Source organism: Anoplolepis gracilipes, chromosome 14, assembly GCF_047496725.1.
Source record: "Anoplolepis gracilipes chromosome 14, ASM4749672v1, whole genome shotgun sequence".
In the NCBI taxonomy this organism is placed as follows: Eukaryota; Metazoa; Arthropoda; class Insecta; order Hymenoptera; family Formicidae; genus Anoplolepis; species Anoplolepis gracilipes.
The window spans coordinates 10,573,415-10,600,206 of NC_132983.1; the positions used below are offsets into that span (position 1 = coordinate 10,573,415).

General features: G+C 27.1%; 1 pseudogene; it reads left to right on the plus strand.

Moving 5' to 3' along the window:
• Window positions 1-14,186: 14,186 nt before the first annotated feature.
• On the plus strand, window positions 14,187-14,863 carry LOC140672948 (cytochrome c oxidase subunit 1-like; annotated as a pseudogene).
• Window positions 14,864-26,792: the final 11,929 nt, after the last annotated feature.

Here is a 26,792-nt window from a genome sequence, read left to right on the forward strand (position 1 = left end):
ATTAAAATTAAAATAATTATTTTAAAATTTTTTACTAAAACTTTTTTTTTTTTTAATATAATTTTATTTAATAATTTATAATATTTTTTCTTATATTTATTTATTATTAATAATTTATTTATTAATTATAATAAAATTTTAATAATTTTTAATTAATCTTTTCAATGTAAATGAAAAATTTTTATTTAAACTAAAATTTTTTTTTATTCTAAATACATTTTCCAATATATTTACTTTGTTACGACTTTTTCCATAAATTTTTATTAATGAAAATGACGGGCAATTTGTACATATTTTAATTAAAATTCAATTTAAATATTTTTTTAACTTTACAATTAAATTCAATATTTATAAAACTTTAAAAATTTATTTCAATTAATTAAATTAAATGTAACTCATTTAAATCTTAACTATTCTACATTTTGATTTGAATTATAATTATAATTAAATTTTTAAATTATTAATCTTTTAATATAATTTTTCAACAACAATATATAAAAATTAAATTAAGTAATTCTATTCGTGGATTATCAAATTAATCAACAAGTTCCTCTAAATCATAAAATACCGCCAAATTTTTTATTTTTAATGATTAACATTTAATATTTAATTATATTTTATTTTCATTTAAATAATAGGGTATCTAATCCTAATTTATTATATAAATTTTTTTAATTTTATTATTAATTTAAATAAAATTATTTAACTTTTAATATCTATTCATATTTCACCATAAAAAAATAAATTAGTTAAATATATTTATTTATTTATATATTTTATATTTATATATAATTATTTAAATTTATTTTTATTTAAAGTATAAACCGCAATTGCTGGCACTTTATTTATTAATAATAAATTATAATTTTCTATTATAAATTTTTATTTAATTAATTATTATAAATACTAATTTATATATTATTAAATTATTTAAATTTTATATAATTTTTTAAAATTTTATTTATATTTTAAATTATAAAATAAATTTAAAAAAAAAATTAATTTTGTAATTATATTTATTAATTATTAAAAACAAATTATAAAAATAATTTAAATTTAAATTTAATATGAATATAAAATTTAATTTATAATATACATAAAAAAAAAATTAAATAATATTCCCCCCCTTGCCCTTTTTTTATATTATTATCATTATTATTAATTATTAATAATTATTTAAATATATTAAAATATTTTATTAATAAATAATTTTTTTTTTCTATATTTTAGGTTTTTAATATTTTAAATTAAAAATAATGATTAATAAGTTTTAATTAATTAATATTAAATAATTAATGTTAATTAAATATTTTAAATATATATAATTAATTATATATTTATAAAAATAATTAAAATATTTTATTAACATTAAATAATAATTATTAAATAATATTAATGTATATATAAATAAAAACTTAAATTTTTAATTTTTTTTACTTTCTATAAAATGCTCTCCTTAAATTTATATAAATAAGATTTTTAATTATTATTAATTATTTTATTTATAGATAAGTTTTTTAATTTTAATTTTAATAATATATTTTTTTTTTATAAATACATATAATTAAAATAGTCAATTATTAAATTTAAATAAAATTACTCTCTCCCTCTGAATTTTATTTTAACTAATTATACTTTTTTAATTCTATAATAACTAATTATTTTTAAAAAATCAATTTTTATAATAATTTTATTTATAATATTATATTATTTAATTTATTAATTAATCTTTATAACTACTTTAATTTTAATAAATTCTTTTATTATTTTTACTAATACAAATTTAATTTCAATTATTTATTTAAATTTACTTATAACCTTTTTTTAAATTAAATTTACTTATCATATTTAATTTTAACTAATGATTAATAGTCAATTTTCAAAAATATTATACTAATTTATATTTATTTAATTAAAGTAAGTAAGCTAATTCTCTAAGCTTTTAGGTTCATACCCTAAATATAGAAATTTTATCTTTCTCTTATTTAATTAATTATTTTTGCTATTTAAATTTTATTAATAACTAAAAATTTATTTAATGATATGCCTGATAAAAGGATTATTTTGATAGAATAAATCATACATAATTTATATATGTTTTTATTTAAATTAATTTTTTTATATTTAATAGATTTAAACTATCTCAAAAAATTTCAAAAATTTTTATGCTTCATAATACATTAAAATATAATATTAATATTCAATATTTATTCAAAGTTTAATACAACTAAAAAATTAATTTTATTTATATGCATCATAATTTATTCATAAAATTTTTTTAATGTCTTATTTAATTTATTTTTCTTTTATTTCTTTATTTTTATACGATTTATTAATAATTTGTATTATTATGGAAATTAATAATTTTTTATTCATTTGTTTTTTATCAATTAAATTAAAAAATAAAAAAATTATTTTTTTATATTATCTCATTCAAGCTTTAGCTTCCTTAATAATAATGTTAACTTTAATTATTAATAATTTTATATATATACAAATAAATTTTATTATAATCAATTTTTTTATCTCTATTATAATTAAATTAGGGATCCCCCCATTTCATTCATGAATCCCTTCTGTAGCTATTTTTTTAGATTGATATTCATTATTTATTTTTTTAACAATTCAAAAAATTATTCCTTTATACATAATTTCACTTATTAACCCTCCAATTTTTTTACTATATTTTATAATTTTAACATCTGCATTTATCTCCGCCTTTAAAATAATTAATTCAATAAATTTTAAAATTTTATTAAGATTTTCTTCAATTAACCAAATGTTTTCTTCGATTAACCGGATAAATATTAATTTTAATTTATTTTAAAACCCTAATCTGATTTTCATATTTAATATTCTATACACTTATCCCATTAATTATTATTATAATTTTTATATATTTTAAAATTTCATTTAGATTTTCTTTAAGTAATAACTTTCTTTCAATTAATTTTAATTTAATTTGTTTGTTATTATTTTTAATTTAAATTAATAAAAATATTTTTTTAATTTATTAAATTTATTTTAATTTTAAAATTATAATTAAACTATGCTAAAATAAATAAATTATTAAATTTTTTCAAAAAATTTTAAATTTTAAAACCATTTTTATAAAATTTTTATAAATAATATTAATAAATTTTTTAAATTTTAAAATTAATTTATAGATTATCCCATAAATTTTTAATATAAATCAATATATTTATTGTAAATAAAAATTATTTTAAACTTTAATAAAAATTTACATATTTAAATTTATATCTAAATTAAATTTATATAAAAAAAAAAATTAGATATCAAAAAAATTGATTAAAGTATCTTCTCTAAATAAATATTAAAAATAATTTTTTTATATTAAATTTTATTTATTTATTTAACTCTTTTTCTTTCGAGAAATTTATTTATCAATAATTTTTTTTAATAAACCCTGATACAAAAGGTACATTTAACTAAAATTACTTTTAAAAATTTTTTTATTTTCATTTACATTACATTATCATTAAAATTAAAATAATTATTTTAAAATTTTTTACTAAAACTTTTTTTTTTTTTAATATAATTTTATTTAATAATTTATAATATTTTTTCTTATATTTATTTATTATTAATAATTTATTTATTAATTATAATAAAATTTTAATAATTTTTAATTAATCTTTTCAATGTAAATGAAAAATTTTTATTTAAACTAAAATTTTTTTTTATTCTAAATACATTTTCCAATATATTTACTTTGTTACGACTTTTTCCATAAATTTTTATTAATGAAAATGACGGGCAATTTGTACATATTTTAATTAAAATTCAATTTAAATATTTTTTTAACTTTACAATTAAATTCAATATTTATAAAACTTTAAAAATTTATTTCAATTAATTAAATTAAATGTAACTCATTTAAATCTTAACTATTCTACATTTTGATTTGAATTATAATTATAATTAAATTTTTAAATTATTAATCTTTTAATATAATTTTTCAACAACAATATATAAAAATTAAATTAAGTAATTCTATTCGTGGATTATCAAATTAATCAACAAGTTCCTCTAAATCATAAAATACCGCCAAATTTTTTATTTTTAATGATTAACATTTAATATTTAATTATATTTTATTTTCATTTAAATAATAGGGTATCTAATCCTAATTTATTATATAAATTTTTTTAATTTTATTATTAATTTAAATAAAATTATTTAACTTTTAATATCTATTCATATTTCACCATAAAAAAATAAATTAGTTAAATATATTTATTTACTTATATATTTTATATTTATATATAATTATTTAAATTTATTTTTATTTAAAGTATAAACCGCAATTGCTGGCACTTTATTTATTAATAATAAATTATAATTTTCTATTATAAATTTTTATTTAATTAATTATTATAAATACTAATTTATATATTATTAAATTATTTAAATTTTATATAATTTTTTAAAATTATATTTATACTTTAAATTATAAAATAAATTTAAAAAAAAAATTAATTTTGTAATTATATTTATTAATTATTAAAAACAAATTATAAAAATAATTTAAAATTAAATTTAATATGAATATAAAATTTAATTTATAATATACATAAAAAAAAAAATTAAATAATATTTCCCCCCCCCCTTTTTTATATTATTATCATTATTATTAATTATTAATAATTATTTAAATATATTAAAATATTTTATTAATAAATAATTTTTTTTTTCTATATTTTAGGTTTTTAATATTTTAAATTAAAAATAATAATTAATAAGTTTTAATTAATTAATATTAAATAATTAATGTTAATTAAATATTTTAAATATATATAATTAATTATATATTTATAAAAATAATTAAAATATTTTATTAACATTAAATAATAATTATTAAATAATATTAATGTATATATAAATAAAAACTTAAATTTTTAATTTTTTTTACTTTCTATAAAATACTCTCCTTAAATTTATATAAATAAGATTTTTAATTATTATTAATTATTTTATTTATAGATAAGTTTTTTAATTTTAATTATAATAATATATTTTTTTTTTATAAATACATATAATTAAAATAGTCAATTATTAAATTTAAATAAAATTACTCTCTCCCTCTGAATTTTATTTTAACTAATTATACTTTTTTAATTCTATAATAACTAATTATTTTTAAAAAATCAATTTTTATAATAATTTTATTTATAATATTTTATTATTTAATTTATTAATTAATCTTTATAACTACTTTAATTTTAATAAATTCTTTTATTATTTTTACTAATACAAATTTAATTTAAATTATTTATTTAAATTTAATTATAACCTTTTTTTAAATTAAATTTACTTATCATATTTAATTTTAACTAATGATTAATAGTCAATTTTCAAAAATATTATACTAATTTATATTTATTTAATTAAAGTAAGTAAGCTAATTCTCTAAGCTTTTAGGTTCATACCCTAAATATAGAAATTTTATCTTTCTCTTATTTAATTAATTATTTTTGCTATTTAAATTTTATTAATAACTAAAAATTTATTTATTAATGATATGCCTGATAAAAGGATTATTTTGATAGAATAAATCATACATAATTTATATATGTTTTCATTTAAATTAATTTTTTGATATTTAATAGATTTAAACTATCTCAAAAAATTTCAAAAATTTTTATGCTTCATAATACATTAAAATATAATATTAATATTCAACATTTATTCAAAGTTTAATACAACTAAAAAATTAATTTTATTTATATGCATCATAATTTATTCATAAAATTTTTTTTAATGTCTTATTTAATTTATTTTTCTTTTATTTCTTTATTTTTATACGATTTATTAATAATTTGTATTATTATGGAAATTAATAATTTTTTATTCATTTGTTTCTTATCAATTAAATTAAAAAATAAAAAAATTATTTTTTTATATTATCTCATTCAAGCTTTAGCTTCCTTAATAATAATGTTAACTTTAATTATTAATAATTTTATATATATACAAATAAATTTTATTATAATCAATTTTTTTATCTCTATTATAATTAAATTAGGGATCCCCCCCATTTCATTCATGAATCCCTTCTGTAGCTATTTTTTTAGATTGATATTCATTATTTATTTTTTTAACAATTCAAAAAATTATTCCTTTATACATAATTTCACTTATTAACCCTCCAATTTTTTTACTATATTTTATAATTTTAACATCTGCATTTATCTCCGCCTTTAAAATAATTAATTCAATAAATTTTAAAATTTTATTAAGATTTTCTTCAATTAACCAAATGTTTTCTTCGATTAACCGGATAAATATTAATTTTAATTTATTTTAAAACCCTAATCTGATTTTCATATTTAATATTCTATACACTTATCCCATTAATTATTATTATAATTTTTATATATTTTAAAATTTCATTTAGATTTTCTTTAAGTAATAACTTTCTTTCAATTAATTTTAATTTAATTTGTTTGTTATTATTTTTAATTTAAATTAATAAAAATATTTTTTTAATTTATTAAATTTATTTTAATTTTAAAATTATAATTAAACTATGCTAAAATAAATAAATTATTAAATTTTTTCAAAAAATTTTAAATTTTAAAACCATTTTTATAAAATTTTTATAAATAATATTAATAAATTTTTTAAATTTTAAAATTAATTTATAGATTATCCCATAAATTTTTAATATAAATCAATATATTTATTGTAAATAAAAATTATTTTAAACTTTAATAAAAATTTACCTATTTAAATTTATATCTAAATTAAATTGATATAAAAAAAAAATTAGATATCAAAAAAATTGATTAAAGTATCTTCTCTAAATAAATATTAAAAATAATTTTTTTATATTAAATTTTATTTATTTATTTAACTCTTTTTCTTTCGAGAAATTTATTTATCAATAATTTTTTTTAATAAACCCTGATACAAAAGGTACATTTAACTAAAATTACTTTTAAAAATTTTTTTATTTTCATTTACATTACATTATCATTAAAATTAAAATAATTATTTTAAAATTTTTTACTAAAACTTTTTTTTTTTTTAATATAATTTTATTTAATAATTTATAATATTTTTTCTTATATTTATTTATTATTAATAATTTATTTATTAATTATAATAAAATTTTAATAATTTTTAATTAATCTTTTCAATGTAAATGAAAAATTTTTATTTAAACTAAAATTTTTTTTTATTCTAAATACATTTTCCAATATATTTACTTTGTTACGACTTTTTCCATAAATTTTTATTAATGAAAATGACGGGCAATTTGTACATATTTTAATTAAAATTCAATTTAAATATTTTTTTAACTTTACAATTAAATTCAATATTTATAAAACTTTAAAAATTTATTTCAATTAATTAAATTAAATGTAACTCATTTAAATCTTAACTATTCTACATTTTGATTTGAATTATAATTATAATTAAATTTTTAAATTATTAATCTTTTAATATAATTTTTCAACAACAATATATAAAAATTAAATTAAGTAATTCTATTCGTGGATTATCAAATTAATCAACAAGTTCCTCTAAATCATAAAATACCGCCAAATTTTTTATTTTTAATGATTAACATTTAATATTTAATTATATTTTATTTTCATTTAAATAATAGGGTATCTAATCCTAATTTATTATATAAATTTTTTTAATTTTATTATTAATTTAAATAAAATTATTTAACTTTTAATATCTATTCATATTTCACCATAAAAAAATAAATTAGTTAAATATATTTATTTACTTATATATTTTATATTTATATATAATTATTTAAATTTATTTTTATTTAAAGTATAAACCGCAATTGCTGGCACTTTATTTATTAATAATAAATTATAATTTTCTATTATAAATTTTTATTTAATTAATTATTATAAATACTAATTTATATATTATTAAATTATTTAAATTTTATATAATTTTTTAAAATTTTATTTATACTTTAAATTATAAAATAAATTTAAAAAAAAAATTAATTTTGTAATTATATTTATTAATTATTAAAAACAAATTATAAAAATAATTTAAAATTAAATTTAATATGAATATAAAATTTAATTTATAATATACATAAAAAAAAAATTAAATAATATTCCCCCCCCCTTTTTTATATTATTATCATTATTATTAATTATTAATAATTATTTAAATATATTAAAATATTTTATTAATAAATAATTTTTTTTTCTATATTTTAGGTTTTTAATATTTTAAATTAAAAATAATGATTAATAAGTTTTAATTAATTAATATTAAATAATTAATGTTAATTAAATATTTTAAATATATATAATTAATTATATATTTATAAAAATAATTAAAATATTTTATTAACATTAAATAATAATTATTAAATAATATTAATGTATATATAAATAAAAACTTAAATTTTTAATTTTTTTTACTTTTTATAAAATACTCTCCTTAAATTTATATAAATAAGATTTTTAATTATTATTAATTATTTTATTTATAGATAAGTTTTTTATTTTTAATTTTAATAATATATTTTTTTTTTATAAATACATATAATTAAAATAGTCAATTATTAAATTTAAATAAAATTACTCTCTCCCTCTGAATTTTATTTTAACTAATTATACTTTTTTAATTCTATAATAACTAATTATTTTTAAAAAATCAATTTTTATAATAATTTTATTTATAATATTTTATTATTTAATTTATTAATTAATCTTTATAACTACTTTAATTTTAATAAATTCTTTTATTATTTTTACTAATACAAATTTAATTTAAATTATTTATTTAAATTTAATTATAACCTTTTTTTAAATTAAATTTACTTATCATATTTAATTTTAACTAATGATTAATAGTCAATTTTCAAAAATATTATACTAATTTATATTTATTTAATTAAAGTAAGTAAGCTAATTCTCTAAGCTTTTAGGTTCATACCCTAAATATAGAAATTTTATCTTTCTCTTATTTAATTAATTATTTTTGCTATTTAAATTTTATTAATAACTAAAAATTTATTTATTAATGATATGCCTGATAAAAGGATTATTTTGATAGAATAAATCATACATAATTTATATATGTTTTCATTTAAATTAATTTTTTGATATTTAATAGATTTAAACTATCTCAAAAAATTTCAAAAATTTTTATGCTTCATAATACATTAAAATATAATATTAATATTCAACATTTATTCAAAGTTTAATACAACTAAAAAATTAATTTTATTTATATGCATCATAATTTATTCATAAAATTTTTTTTAATGTCTTATTTAATTTATTTTTCTTTTATTTCTTTATTTTTATACGATTTATTAATAATTTGTATTATTATGGAAATTAATAATTTTTTATTCATTAGTTTTTTATCAATTAAATTAAAAAATAAAAAAATTATTTTTTTATATTATCTCATTCAAGCTTTAGCTTCCTTAATAATAATGTTAACTTTAATTATTAATAATTTTATATATATATACAAATAAATTTTATTATAATCAATTTTTTTATCTCTATTATAATTAAATTAGAGATCCCCCCATTTTATTCATGAATCCCTTCTGTAGCTATTTTTTTAGATTGATATTCATTATTTATTTTTTTAACAATTCAAAAAATTATTCCTTTATACATAATTTCACTTATTAACCCTCCAATTTTTTTACTATATTTTATAATTTTAACATCTGCATTTATCTCCGCCTTTAAAATAATTAATTCAATAAATTTTAAAATTTTATTAAGATTTTCTTCAATTAACCAAATGTTTTCTTCGATTAACCGGATAAATATTAATTTTAATTTATTTTAAAACCTTAATCTGATTTTCATATTTAATATTCTATACACTTATCCCATTAATTATTATTATAATTTTTATATATTTTAAAATTTCATTTAGATTTTCTTTAAGTAATAACTTTCCTTCAATTAATTTTAATTTAATTTGTTTGTTATTATTTTTAATTTAAATTAATAAAAATATTTTTTTAATTTATTAAATTTATTTTAATTTTAAAATTATAATTAAACTATGCTAAAATAAATAAATTATTAAATTTTTTCAAAAAATTTTAAATTTTAAAACCATTTTTATAAAATTTTTATAAATAATATTAATAAATTTTTTAAATTTTAAAATTAATTTATAGATTATCCCATAAATTTTTAATATAAATCAATATATTTATTGTAAATAAAAATTATTTTAAACTTTAATAAAAATTTACATATTTAAATTTATATCTAAATTAAATTTATATAAAAAAAAAAATTAGATATCAAAAAAATTGATTAAAGTATCTTCTCTAAATAAATATTAAAAATAATTTTTTTATATTAAATTTTATTTATTTATTTAACTCTTTTTCTTTCGAGAAATTTATTTATCATTAATTTTTTTTAATAAACCCTGATACAAAAGGTACATTTAACTAAAATTACTTTTAAAAATTTTTTTATTTTCATTTACATTACATTATCATTAAAATTAAAATAATTATTTTAAAATTTTTTACTAAAACTTTTTTTTTTTTTAATATAATTTTATTTAATAATTTATAATATTTTTTCTTATATTTATTTATTATTAATAATTTATTTATTAATTATAATAAAATTTTAATAATTTTTAATTAATCTTTTCAATGTAAATGAAAAATTTTTATTTAAACTAAAATTTTTTTTTATTCTAAATACATTTTCCAATATATTTACTTTGTTACGACTTTTTCCATAAATTTTTATTAATGAAAATGACGGGCAATTTGTACATATTTTAATTAAAATTCAATTTAAATATTTTTTTAACTTTACAATTAAATTCAATATTTATAAAACTTTAAAAATTTATTTCAATTAATTAAATTAAATGTAACTCATTTAAATCTTAACTATTCTACATTTTGATTTGAATTATAATTATAATTAAATTTTTAAATTATTAATCTTTTAATATAATTTTTCAACAACAATATATAAAAATTAAATTAAGTAATTCTATTCGTGGATTATCAAATTAATCAACAAGTTCCTCTAAATCATAAAATACCGCCAAATTTTTTATTTTTAATGATTAACATTTAATATTTAATTATATTTTATTTTCATTTAAATAATAGGGTATCTAATCCTAATTTATTATATAAATTTTTTTAATTTTATTATTAATTTAAATAAAATTATTTAACTTTTAATATCTATTCATATTTCACCATAAAAAAATAAATTAGTTAAATATATTTATTTATTTATATATTATATATTTATATATAATTATTTAAATTTATTTTTATTTAAAGTATAAACCGCAATTGCTGGCACTTTATTTATTAATAATAAATTATAATTTTCTATTATAAATTTTTATTTAATTAATTATTATAAATACTAATTTATGTATTATTAAATTATTTAAATTTTATATAATTTTTTAAAATTTTATTTATACTTTAAATTATAAAATAAATTTAAAAAAAAAATTAATTTTGTAATTATATTTATTAATTATTAAAAACAAATTATAAAAATAATTTAAATTTAAATTTAATATGAATATAAAATTTAATTTATAATATACATAAAAAAAAAATTAAATAATATTCCCCCCCCCTTTTTTATATTATTATCATTATTATTAATTATTAATAATTATTTAAATATATTAAAATATTTTATTAATAAATAATTTTTTTTTTCTATATTTTAGGTTTTTAATATTTTAAATTAAAAATAATGATTAATAAGTTTTAATTAATTAATATTAAATAATTAATGTTAATTAAATATTTTAAATATATATAATTAATTATATATTTATAAAAATAATTAAAATATTTTATTAACATTAAATAATAATTATTAAATAATATTAATGTATATATAAATAAAAACTTAAATTTTTAATTTTTTTTACTTTCTATAAAATACTCTCCTTAAATTTATATAAATAAGATTTTTAATTATTATTAATTATTTTATTTATAGATAAGTTTTTTAATTTTAATTTTAATAATATATTTTTTTTTATAAATACATATAATTAAAATAGTCAATTATTAAATTTAAATAAAATTACTCTCTCCCTCTGAATTTTATTTTAACTAATTATACTTTTTTAATTCTATAATAACTAATTATTTTAAAAAAATCAATTTTTATAATAATTTTATTTATAATATTTTATTATTTAATTTATTAATTAATCTTTATAACTACTATAATTTTAATAAATTCTTTTATTATTTTTACTAATACAAATTTAAATTATTTATTTAAATTATTTATTTAAATTTACTTATAACCTTTTTTTAAATTAAATTTACTTATCATATTTAATTTTAACTAATGATTAATAGTCAATTTTCAAAAATATTATACTAATTTATATTTATTTAATTAAAGTAAGTAAGCTAATTCTCTAAGCTTTTAGGTTCATACCCTAAATATAAAAATTTTATCTTTCTCTTATTTAATTAATTATTTTTGCTATTTAAATTTTATTAATAACTAAAAATTTATTTAATGATATGCCTGATAAAAGGATTATTTTGATAGAATAAATCATACATAATTTATATATGTTTTCATTTAAATTAATTTTTTTATATTTAATAGATTTAAACTATCTCAAAAAATTTCAAAAATTTTTATGCTTCATAATACATTAAAATATAATATTAATATTTAATATTTATTCAAAGTTTAATACAACTAAAAAATTAATTTTATTTATATGCATCATAATTTATTCATAAAATTTTTTTTAATGTCTTATTTAATTTATTTTTCTTTTATTTCTTTATTTTTATACGATTTATTAATAATTTGTATTATTATGGAAATTAATAATTTTTTATTTATTTGTTTTTTATCAATTAAATTAAAAAATAAAAAAATTATTTTTTTATATTATCTCATTCAAGCTTTAGCTTCCTTAATAATAATGTTAACTTTAATTATTAATAATTTTATATATATACAAATAAATTTTATTTTAATCATTTTTTTTATCTCTATTATAATTAAATTAGGGATCCCCCCATTTCATTCATGAATCCCTTCTGTAGCTATTTTTTTAGATTGATATTCATTATTTATTTTTTAAACAATTCAAAAAATTATTCCTTTATACATAATTTCACTTATTAACCCTCCAATTTTTTTATTATATTTTATAATTTTAACATCATTTAACTGCATTTATTTCTGCCTTTAAAATAATTAATTCAATAAATTTTAAAATTTTATTAAGATTTTCTTCAATTAACCAAATGTTTTCTTCAATTAACCGGATGAATATTAATTTTAATTTATTTTAAAACCCTAATCTGATTTTCATATTTAATATTCTATACATTTATCCCATTAATTATTATTATAATTTTTATATATTTTAAAATTTCATTTAGATTTTCTTTAAGTAATAACTTTCCTTCAATTAATTTTAATTTAATTTGTTTATTATTAATTTTTAATTTAGCCAGAATTCCCCCACTAACGTTTTTTATTTTTAAATGAACTATAATCTATATTTTTTTATTAAATTCAAATTTTTATTTTATTTTTATTTTAATGATTTTAAATTCTTTCATTTTAATTTATGTTTATATTAATTTAATAAATCTAATAATATGTTTTTATTTAATTATAATTAAGCTTTTTAATAAACCAATATACATATATAAATTTTTTCACTCATATAGATTATTTATTTTTTTCATGATTTTAAGCTTAATCTTTTCATTAATTATAATTTCAATTTAGTTTGTATACAATTTTTTAAAATTAGATATATAATTTTCACCCTACTTAATCAATAAATTTTAAATATTAAGATTTTAAGTTAAATTTATAAACTTTAAATTTTCAAAGTTTACACAATAAAATTTTTAAAAATTTTTAAATCTTAAAAATTTTAATATTTTAATTTTTTATTAAAAATTTCTTTAAATTTGCAATTTAATATTTTTATTAGTTAAACTATAAAATATATAAAAAAATTTATATTTTTATAACACATTTAATGTAATATCAGAAAATTAAAATTTTCTTAAATAAATTTACAATTTATTACTTAAATCAGATATGATATCTATTATTATCTCACTTAAACTTAGTAAATAATTTTATTATCAATAAAAATATACTATGAATAAGTGACTTTATTCAACTAATCACAAAGATATTGGCATTCTATATTTTTTATTTGCAATTTGGGCTGGGATAATCGGATCTTCTATAAGAATAATTATTCGTTTAAAATTAGGATCATCTAATGCACTAATTAATAATGATCAAATTTATAATTCAATAGTTACTAGACACGCATTTATTATAATTTTCTTTATAGTTATGCCATTTATAATTGGGGGATTTGGAAATTTTCTTTTCCCTCTAATACTTGGTTCACCTGATATAGCCTACCCTCAAATAAATAATATAAGTTTTTGACTTCTACCCCCTCACTCTCTCTACTTTTATTAAGTAATTTTATTAATGATGGAACTGGGACTGGATGAACAATTTATCCCCCTTTAGCCTCTAATGCATTTCACAATGGTCCTTCAGTAGATTTAACAATTTTTTCTCTTCATATTGCCGGAATATCTTCTATTCTAGGGGCTATTAATTTTATTTCTACAATCTTAAATATACATCATAAAAATCTCGCAACTGATAAAATACCTTTTCTAGTTTGATCAATTCTCATTACAGCAATTCTCTTACTTTTATCCCTCCCAATTTTAGCCGGAGCAATCACAATACTTTTAACAGACCGAAATTTAAATACTTCATTTTTTGATCCGTCAGGAGGGGGTGATCCTATTCTTTATCAACATTTATTTTGATTCTTTGGTCACCCCAAAGTTTATATTCTTATTCTCCCAGGATTTGGGCTAATTTCCCATATTATCATAAATGAGAGAAGAAAAAAAGAAACCTTTGGTGCCTTAGGAATAATTTATGCTCTTATAGCAATTGGATTTTTAGGCTTTATTGTTTGGGCTCATCATATATTTACTATTGGGCTAGATGTTGTCACGTCCAGCGCCTCCGCTTGACACCAGTCGCCGTCCGTTGACTCCATACGTCACCTGTTAAGTAGACATAGTAAGCGTTAAGCACCTATAAAATTCTTTTACTTTCCTTTTCTTTTTATATATACATATATATATATATAGTTATTATCAAAAATAGATTAAGCCGATAAATACCTTTTATTATGTTTCCGGCTAAAACATCCTTTTCCTTTTTTTTTTTCTTTTTCTTCCTTTTTTTTTCCTGTTTTATCCCCATCACTGGTTCTCCCCTATCACCTACCTAAAAATGAAGGAAAATAATTAATTAATTGTCCAATGAAAATTCTCACCTATTTTCCGGCCACCCGGTATATCACCTTCTGGTCCGCCTCCTCAGCACCTGAAAAAGAGAAGAGAAACGACCCACCAAGTCGGTCGAACATCTTAATTTTATTATAATTACCCATTTAGTTTTGTCACTCTAGTTGCAGTATCTGAAAAATAAAAAGGAAACATAATATTAAGTATGCGTCAATAGAATAACGTAAATTAAGTAATAGCGATAATATAAACCAATGTTCACTCCACCTCGTCGTCATCACTCTTACTAAACACAAACATACACGTACACATCACCATAGACACACGCATCGAGAATTAACCACCACCCGGTATAACAAAAATATAAAGTAAATCTATATAACAAGCTAAAATCACTCAAGGAAAGAGATCGTAACCGCACCTCGCTCGCGAACGCAGAGGACGTAACAACTGGTGACAGCGGTGGGACGTAACAACTGGTGACAGCGGTGGGATGTAACAACTGGTGACAGCGGTGGGATGTAACAACTGGTGACAGCGGTGGGATATTACCGCTAAAAATCAGTGCAAAAATAAAAGTTACTATTCTTCGTTATCGAAAACGAGTACATTTTCTCAAGAAAATCTTTCTTTCTTAAAATCATCATCGCGAATTATTTCTTTTACTAGTCTCGAAGGAAATTAAAAGTAAAGTTACAATTAAAGTCTTTTCAAACCTCAATAAATAAACAAATCGGTCGTTGTCCATCAATCCTTATACCTTAATACTACTTCAAAATTCTTCGTAAAATATATGTATCCATGTTATATGTATCCAAACTAATTTAACCACTAACCTCTTAGGTGATAATTACCTGTTCATAATCGTGATAACTGGTGATTGTACGCGATTCCGCTTTCGCATACCCGCAACAAAAAGAAATTATATACGCACAATCGTTCGCAACCGCGAGTCCTGCTATACCATCGATAATAAATACTTACCTTTAAATATGGCTCAATCCGATGATCTCTCGGGAAACATAGAACGCGAAAACCATGAGGAAGCTTTTAGAGATCTACGCGAAAAAGAAAGAGAATTAAAAATCCGAACTGAAATGTTGGAAAACATGATGCGCGCGTTCGCTAAAAATCTACCCGGTTTGCAGGCCTCGAGCCCAGCGGACGTAACAAATAACGCGCCTCCATCGTTTAACATGTCGAACGCCTCGTATAACGATATCAAGCCCACGACCTCAGCCGCCGGAATCGACGGTTCTCATTATCCTATGGGATATCCGAAATCATATCTGCGCGACGCTCTCGAACTGGTGCCGAAATACGACGGGCATAACATCCCCGTGCTACAATTCGCTAGGGCATGCAAAAGGGCAAAAGAATCGGTACCGTTGGTAGACGAAGCATTATTTGTCCGTATGCTACGAAATAAATTAACGCACCACGCATATTTAGCCGTAGAGGATGAAATCCACCCGACCGTGGAAAAATTTCTCGACTGCCTCAGGCGAACTTTCGGTCCCGCTAGAAGCTCGAACTATTATCGCGGACAATTAAGCATGGCATACAAAAAGCCGAACGAGCACATACTTGACTACATCGGGCGTGTTAAGGATCTGAAAACGGCCATAATTGAAGGAGATCAAGTCCAACTCGGTAGACCGTTATCCGAAAATGAGATTGCCGGAATAGAAGGTTTCGCGTTAGAAGCGTTTTACGAAGGACTTCCACGCGAATATAGAATAGAACTTCGCGCTGAAGGATATAGTAGCCTCCCCGACGCCTGCTCTAAAGTGGTCACAATTAATAAACGCCTAGAAAGAGAGGAGATAAGATACAAGAGCACTCGAAACGCGAACGGTAACAATAATCACAATAGTAACGCTGCACCGGCCCCCGTGACGCAAATTCTCCAACGCGATCAGACTGCGGTAGCGAATACGCCGCCCGGTCCCGGGAATGCACACGAACGAAAAATTTGCGGGTACTGCCAAAAGATCGGACACCTCATACACGAGTGCCGTAAACGACAGTATCGCGAAAAGTACAATAACAATAATAATAATAATTATTCCAATAACTCTCATAATACGCACGCTAATAGTAATATGAATAATCCACCTCCGCGAAATTCGGGAAACCGAACAGAGGTCTCGGTCAACGGAGCGTCCCGAGGCCCTTTCCAAATCCGCTCCACCCTCTGCATGGAAGGGAAACCAGATCCCTTCACGTCCTCCGAGGAGACGACGGAAACGTACCGGCCGTCGAGCTCGCATCACCGTCTTTCCGAGGACCAACAGCCTTCATGCTCGATACAGGAGCACAGCCTAATATAATAAAGAAAGGTTGCATTAAATCCGATATTCAAATCAACAACAAGGAGACTATCCAATTAACGGGTATCACCGAAAATGTTGTCACCACTCTGGGATCCGCCATAGCATACGTTTCGGAAACCCCAGTAGTTTTCCACGTGGTAGCCGACGAATTCCCTATAATCACACAGGGCATATTAGGTTCGTCGTTCTTCACTGAACATAACGCGTGCATTAATTACGGTAATAAGTTAATCACGTGGCGCGACTGCGCGTTTCCATTCAAGGACAAGGAGTCCATTGTCATACCCTCACGTATGAAGCTGGGAATCACGGTCCGCATAGCTAATCCGGAAATTAAAACGGGTTATCTCGCCCCGATACGCGCCCGCGACGCGGTCTTCGCCGGAGATGCACTTGTCACGTGTATCAACGACAAGGCATATATCGGCATCACGAATACATTAGACGAAGAAGTAGAAATTATAATACCTACCGTTACGCTAACAGAAGTAACAAAAATATCACAGGACCCCCCTTCCAGGGAGCCTCTGAGGCAACCCTCTAGCCCATCGGGCAATAGTCCCGTCAAAATTCAAGCGAGCAAAAGCCTTCGCACCCAAGAAGCACGCACTGCACCTGCAACAAGTCAAGATAATTTTACTACATGCAAAAATAAACAACCAAACAAACTACACAATAACACAAAGACCAAGATACACATTGAAAACAACAAACAATCAAACTCATCATTTAACAAACAAAATACGCTACAAAACCAAAATACATTTACCCCCTCTCTTCCTCTTCTTAATACACCAACACAAAACGTCGATCCCGACTATCATCTCTACGGGCAGGAGCACTGCCTTCCCCTTGTCGCACCAAGGTGCGGCGTCGACCTAGGTCGACATCCCAATACCTCTCCCGATTATCCCCCATCCCTTCCTACAAAAAATGCAACACTTCAAGCTACAATCGTTTCTACGCACACGTCCCTTGATTCTAATACTATTATCACAAATCATTCTCACATTACTTACACAGAAAGGGGATCCTTATCTCCGCCGGCGAACGACGATGCCGCTCTCGCGTCGGTGCGAACCCCTTCCTCTGGTCTCGGCCCAGGCGGTCAATCTTCTATAATTGCTCTTCCTTACTTTCCTCTAAACCCCGCAAAAGCGGATGACTCACCCCCTTTGTGCGTAGCTACAAATAAGCAACCTGAAACAAATAATAATATACATCATTTCACTCTCATCGATCAGCGTGCATCTAATCTTGCGAAATACAACGACATACACAAAATGCAAATAGTTAATATGGTAAACGAGAAGATACATTGGAAAAACTTAAGGAACTCACCCGAGATACTCACCCAGCGCGAACACAATCATAAGGAAGACTCTACACCGGACAGAATTACTCAAATAATACGACTCTTGCGCCTCGATCATCTTAACGACCTAGAAAAAGAGAATATTTTTGAACTAATAAAACGACACAATGACAGATTCTACGTACCAGGAGAATATCTGGACCAAACTTCAACAATCACCCATAAAATAATCACTTCGGACGAGATACCTATACACACGAAGCAGTATAGATTTCCGCCAATACATCGAGAAGAAATAAATAAACAGGTCAACGAGCTCCTTCAGAAAAATATAGTGACACCATCCACTTCACCGTACAGTTCCCCCGTCTGGATCGTTCCGAAGAAACCGGACTCAACTGGAAACAGGAGATGGCGAATGGTCATCGATTACAGAAGGCTCAACGAAAAAACGCTAGGAGACGCCTACCCTCTGCCAAATATCAGCGATATCCTCGACCAGTTGGGCAGTGCAAAATATTTCTCCGTCCTCGACCTCGCCAGTGGGTTCCATCAAATCCCAATGGATCCCAAGGATGCGCACAAAACAGCTTTCTCTACACCACATGGCCATTACCAATTCTCCAGGATGCCATTCGGACTCAGAAACGCACCGGCCACTTTCCAACGATTAATGGACCAAATATTGACCGGATTGCAAGGTATAGAACTTTTGGTGTACATGGACGACATAGTGATATACGCAAGCTCGTTACGGGAACATGACATTAAAATGGATAAATTAATGAAACGTTTAAAAACCGCCAATCTCACTTTACAACCAGATAAATGTGAGTTTTTGCGACATGAAGTCGTCTATCTCGGGCACGTAATTACAGATACTGGCGTACGCCCTGACCCCCAGAAAGTCTCAGCTGTTAAAGACTTTCCAGTTCCAAGGAGTCTGAAAAACGTACGACAATTTCTAGGCTTATCAGGCTACTACCGCCGCTTCATCCCCGATTTTTCAGGAATAGCTAAACCAATGTCGGACCTCCTGAAGAAAAACAGTACCTTCTCATGGAACGAAAATACACAACACGCTTTTGAGACTCTTCGAAGACGACTCTGCGAAGAACCGGTACTGCAATTCCCGGATTTCACGCGAGAATTCCTGCTCACTACGGACGCATCTGACTACGCTATCGCTGGAGTCCTAAGCCAAGGAACAATCGGCCATGACTTGCCAATCGCGTATACGTCCAGAGTACTCAATTCAGCCGAAAGGAACTACTCGACAACAGAGAAAGAGCTGCTAGCCATAATTTATTGCGTCGGACACTTCAGACCTTACCTCTACGGGCGCAAGTTTACGCTCGTGACGGATCACCAACCGCTCGCCTGGTTAAACCGAGTGAAGGACCCGACCTCTCGCCTTATGCGATGGCGCCTGAAACTCGAAGAATACGAATATACAGTCGCATACAAGACAGGTGTCACGAACAAAAATGCCGATGCCCTGTCCAGAAATCCTATAACCGCTACTGTTTCCATTCTCCCGATCGAAAAAAAACGCATACGTCTCCCTCAGAAAGTACGAGACCTAATTACAAGCACTGACGATGACAGTTCTGATGATGAAAGGCGTCGGAAAGTACCTACCAGAAGGTCTACGGTCGAGAGTGAAATAATCACCTCACGGCCGTATGTTGTAGCTTCCGACTCTTCTGAGGAAATATTCGACAGTAAACCTCTATCATCCGGTCCACCTCCCCCCACATCTTCCCATCCTTCACCTTCCCCACGTTTCACGAATAACCAACAATCACCACCGTTAATTACGAAAGGACTCTTGGACCTCCTTGACGAACAGACGAACAATGAACGCGTCGATAACGTAGCGCAATTTCAGTCACGAGGAAAAACAATATCACACTTACCTTCTATACCCCCAGAACCTCCACCCGACCCCGTGACAGAACCGCCGGACGAAACCACTGTTGACGACAACAGCGATAAGGAATTCGATACCTTGGAAATTCTTCCCGAAGAAGAAACTCTGCAAATGAGACCAGAATTAATAACCACCCATAGCACAAGATGCCGTATAAAAAAACGCAACATACCATTACTGAATTGCAACGATAACACAATCATACTGGTCACCGTTGATAAACACCCCTTCGATAAAGGAGCTATGGAATTACAGCAAGATGGATACCTACCTCCGCTAGACGACTTAATGCTCGGAAGAGCGCGAGTCTATCCATCCATAGACGCGGGACGACACATTATAGTACTACCTGCAAAAGAGAAAAGAACAACATTATTGGACGAAGAAATCTTAAAGGAATGTTTCAGATCAACCCTCGACGTGATGACGGAATTACAACTACATACTGTTAGCATACGAGAGACACCCAGCCTCGACACGATACCATGGGATCGAGTCTTACAGACACTGCAAGCGATACTCTCCGAAAGGCCCGTCACCATCAGCATATGTCATGGACCAACCGTCACCCCTCCGGTAGAGGACCGTACAGCGATAATCCGCGAAAATCACGAATCTGCCGTCGGTGGACACAAGGGCGTCACGAAGACGTACCAGCGAATTAAACAAAGGTTTACATGGAACAAAATGAAAGGCGATATATTAAACTACATCAGGAATTGTCGAACGTGTCAATCTATGAAACTAGTCAGAAGGAAGACTCGACAACCAATGATATTGACCGACACACCTGGACGCGCCTTCGACAAAGTGGCTCTCGACATAGTAGGACCACTCAGAACCACTCCTAGCGGCAACTCATACGTTCTAACGATGCAAGATCTCCTCACAAAATACTCAGTATACGCACCACTACCAGACGCTAGAGGCGAAACCACGGCGAACGCCTTTATCCACTATTTTATCTGTCGTTTTGGATGCCCCCGAAGCATACTCACCGACCAAGGGACGAACTTTACCGGTGTACTCATGAAAAGCGTAACCAAAAAGTTCCGTATCCAACACTTCCGAACGACTGCTCACCATCCACAATCTAATGGGTCACTCGAAAGGTCGCACCTCGTTCTAATGGAATACCTGAAGTGCTTCGTCAATAAGGAAGAAGCATGGGACGACCTCATTGAGCGTGCCAGTTTTTCGTATAATACCTCAGTACACGAAGGTACCGGGTACACACCTCACGAATTGATCTTCGGACGTGTCGCCAGAGTTCCATCGGGACACAACCCCGAAGAAGATCCTGAAACATATCACTCCTACTTAACAAACCTGTTCGAAAAAATCTGTGATATACAGGAAGTCGCTAGAGCTAATCTCATTAGGGCTAAAGAGCGCTCCAAAAATTACTACGACAAACGCGTAAACCCGACGACTTTCAACGCAAACGATAACGTCTTTCTATTAAACGAGAGTAAAACAGATAAATTCGGAAAAGAATATCACGGCCCGTACCGCATTATCGAAATCCTCGACCACGAAAACGTGCGAATTCAAATTAATAAATCAACGCGAATAGTGCACGTCAATAGACTACGGAAAGCCCACTACGGCGAACCAGGATGACTACCTTTCTTCTGTTTCAGATTGGATTACTCAGTTATCTTCTCCATTTTCTGGTTCAGACCGGAACGTACTGTTCTACATTTTTCTCTTAAGCAGAATCAACATAGAGTTCACAATGGCCCCACTGATCGTCTTCCTAGCGTATCTGGCAACCCAGGACTGCAACGCCCTCGTAGGCTACGACTGCAACACGCCGTGCGACAACGGGACCACAATCTCGCTGCTCGATAACAACGCCTGTCGATTACACGGGAAGCTTCCAATCACCCGAGATGTGAGCGTGGAGATCCTCGCGAAGCCCAGACTCACCACAGCGGACGTACTAAGCTGCCGCATAGAGATAGACTACGTGATCAGCCACACGGACCACACCACGAGGGAATCTACAACACCTACCAGCAATAAACGACATTACTTATCTGTATCTGCTCCTGTATGCATGCACATACACGCACAAGGGAAACTGCAATTCGGGAACCAGACCCTTGACGGCCTTTCCGCCAACCGCGTGAATAGCCGCACTATTCCGCCGACCGAAACCGTCAGCGCCCACAACCTGCCATCAGACGACCTGAAAACAAAACGCGTCATAAACGTGTACTTGCACATAACGTTCAAACGGACCATTGTCAAGATCGACACGATGGAAACCAAGATATTCTTACCTAGTGGTGCTAGTTGCACATACATCGACCTTGAATGCACCGACGAAGAGGGCTTTCATAATTTCTGGTCCCCCTTTGTTCACGGAGGATGCACTCAACTACGGCATACCGTCTTGTATAGAGGAATTGCCAAAAGACTACAAATTACGGGACGTCCCACGGCATACGCCTTAACGGTAGAAAACACCAACCTGCTCGCGTTTGCTCGAGCGCGTCACGACGTCTGCAACGCCACTGTGATACAGACCGAAAACCCCCGACTAGTAATACGGGAAATCAACGACTCTTACGTAAAGAATCAACCATCCGTAAATAAGGTGCACCGATCTCACCACTCGTACTTTTCGTACAAGAGTAACACAAAGACAGACCTGAGCGTAGAAAATACCTACGAAGACCTTGTCATGAGGAAATGCCTCACGGAAGTAACAAAATTACACGCCTTGACCGCCATGGCTCACCAAGACCCTCCATCATTTGCGTACGCCGTCACAAAAACACCAGGATACTCAGCGCGCGTACGAGGGGAAGCTGTACAAGTATTTCGATGTACTCCTGTACCTGCACGGATCAGGGCCACGGAAAGCTGTTTCCAGGAGCTCCCAGTAATAATAGACGGGAAGCCCATGTACCTAAAGCCAAGAACACGCGTTATATCTGGCGAAGGCACAGAAATTGAATGCGATCCGCTTGCTACGGCAATGTACAAAATGAGAAACAAATGGTACGTATTCACTCCAGAGTTGAAAGTGTCTGCTATCGATCCTCAAGGCCTCCAATCAAGAACGCTACCATGGGGTCAACATATCGACGAGTTAAACGAGATTCACGAGCACTCGGACGTACAGAATCCAAGCACAGACGACTCTCCAGGACGACCAGACCACTCGAGCCCTGTATACATCGTGGAGGTCTCGGTAACAACAACAGTTATTGGTGGAATTATAATACTCACCTTATTTATCATCTTGAAAAGCCTAGCAAGAAAGTTAAGCTATCGAAACTCGAGCCTGAAAAATAAAAACATATTAACAAATGATGATATGTTAATGACTGATGATAGTGCCAACTCTCAAAAACCAACCAAACAGGAAACACCTGCCAAGACACTCAGCAATTCTCCATTATCGCGCCCAATGATAGATCACCGAATCCAGAAGGACATCTCTCATGAACCCACGGATACGATGACGATTCACCACTCTTCCAAGGAGAGGACTCCCGCCATATCTTCAGAGATCGCCAACCTGCGAGAAGCCTACTTGCACTTGGAACGAAAGATCAACCGTCTATCAACCGCACCGTAAGCCGAGTTCAACGAGCTCACCGTCGCATCATTTCACGCTGCTCCACTTTTAAGGAGGGGGGTGTCACGTCCAGCGCCTCCGCTTGACACCAGTCGCCGTCCGTTGACTCCATACGTCACCTGTTAAGTAGACATAGTAAGCGTTAAGCACCTATAAAATTCTTTTACTTTCCTTTTCTTTTTATATATACATATATATATATATAGTTATTATCAAAAATAGATTAAGCCGATAAATACCTTTTATTATGTTTCCGGCTAAAACATCCTTTTCCTTTTTTTTTTTCTTTTTCTTCCTTTTTTTTTCCTGTTTTATCCCCATCACTGGTTCTCCCCTATCACCTACCTAAAAATGAAGGAAAATAATTAATTAATTGTCCAATGAAAATTCTCACCTATTTTCCGGCCACCCGGTATATCACCTTCTGGTCCGCCTCCTCAGCACCTGAAAAAGAGAAGAGAAACGACCCACCAAGTCGGTCGAACATCTTAATTTTATTATAATTACCCATTTAGTTTTGTCACTCTAGTTGCAGTATCTGAAAAATAAAAAGGAAACATAATATTAAGTATGCGTCAATAGAATAACGTAAATTAAGTAATAGCGATAATATAAACCAATGTTCACTCCACCTCGTCGTCATCACTCTTACTAAACACAAACATACACGTACACATCACCATAGACACACGCATCGAGAATTAACCACCACCCGGTATAACAAAAATATAAAGTAAATCTATATAACAAGCTAAAATCACTCAAGGAAAGAGATCGTAACCGCACCTCGCTCGCGAACGCAGAGGACGTAACAACTGGTGACAGCGGTGGGACGTAACAATGTTGATACCCGAGCCTATGTTTCAAACAGAGCCTATGTCCGGAGAGCACCTGTGTCATCCTGAATGTACTGTTGCCCCACGCCTTGTCCAGCCACTCTGCCAGACAGGGCAGGACGGCCGATATCGTCCTCTCCCCGGATGTTGGGGGGCGCTCGTGCAGCGACGCGATCCATCGCTGCTCGAGAGACTTTTTCTCCTGGAGCTTCCAGGTGCCCAGTATCCTGGCCGGGATTTTGGTAACTCCTCCCCTGCGCGCCGCGGATTTCCAGTCATACAGACGTCTGTATGAATCGGCAACCATATGCAAAGGGGGTAGTCCGGCCAGGATGGTGGCCGCCGCGTCCTATAGCATCGGACGAGACGAATGGCCAACCTGCGCTGGACGCGACGCATCGCGTCCTGTATGCGTCTAGTGGCCATCGCCTCGCCCGCCCACACCGGTGCTGCATACATCAGTATGCTAAGGACGGTGTGCGCGTAGACGCGGCGCACTCGACCGTCCGGCCCTCCAAAATTCAGCAGCAAGCGGCTAATCGCTGCCGCCGCCTTCTCCGCTCTCGGGACCAGGCGGTCAAAGTGACCCGCAAAGCTTCATCGGCCGTCGATGTGGAGCCCCAGGTATTTAATCTGGGACCTCACTGGGACAACAGTACCGTCCACATCTAGTCGGGAGATGAGGGGAGGCTCCCCAGCGGCCCAGCGGTCGTAGAAGTACCGCCTCGGTCTTGCTGGGGGCCACCCGCCAGGCCAATCCGGCAGGCCCTCACGAGGCCTGCCACCCCTTTGTTAGCACTGTTTAGGGCTTCCCCCCAGTTGTCCCCCTCGGCTACCAGCAGGGTATCGTCGGCATACCCGATGACCCGGCAGTCGAGAGGGAGGGCGGTATGGAGGACCCCATCGTACCTGAGGTTCCACAACAGCGGGCCCAACACCGAGCCCTGTGGAACCCCGCAGTACACGCGACGGGTGTGACCCCGGCCGTTTTGGTCCCTGTATTCGAGCCTACGGTGACCGAAGTAGGCTCGAATACCTCTCACGAGGTATTCGGGGACGCGGTGGGTGTTAAGCGCGTCCCCGATTGCCTTCCACGGGAGGGTGTTAAAAACGTTGGACACGTCCAAAGCGACAGCCAACGCCACCCTCCCGCGTTTCCACAGCTGACTCCGTGAGGGTCCTGACGCGCAGTACGGCGTCCACCGTGGACCTGCCCTCACGGAAGCCATATTGTTCCTCGTGAAGGGAAGACCTCATCGCGCGCCAGATGCTGGATGAGTCGGCGAACGAGAATCCTCTCGTATATTTTACCGACCTCGTCCAGGCAAATTGGCCGGTACAATGACGGGTCACCCTCCTTCTTACCGCCCTTGTGGAGAAGAACCAACTTGGCTCTTCCCCACATTGGGGGGAATTCCTCCT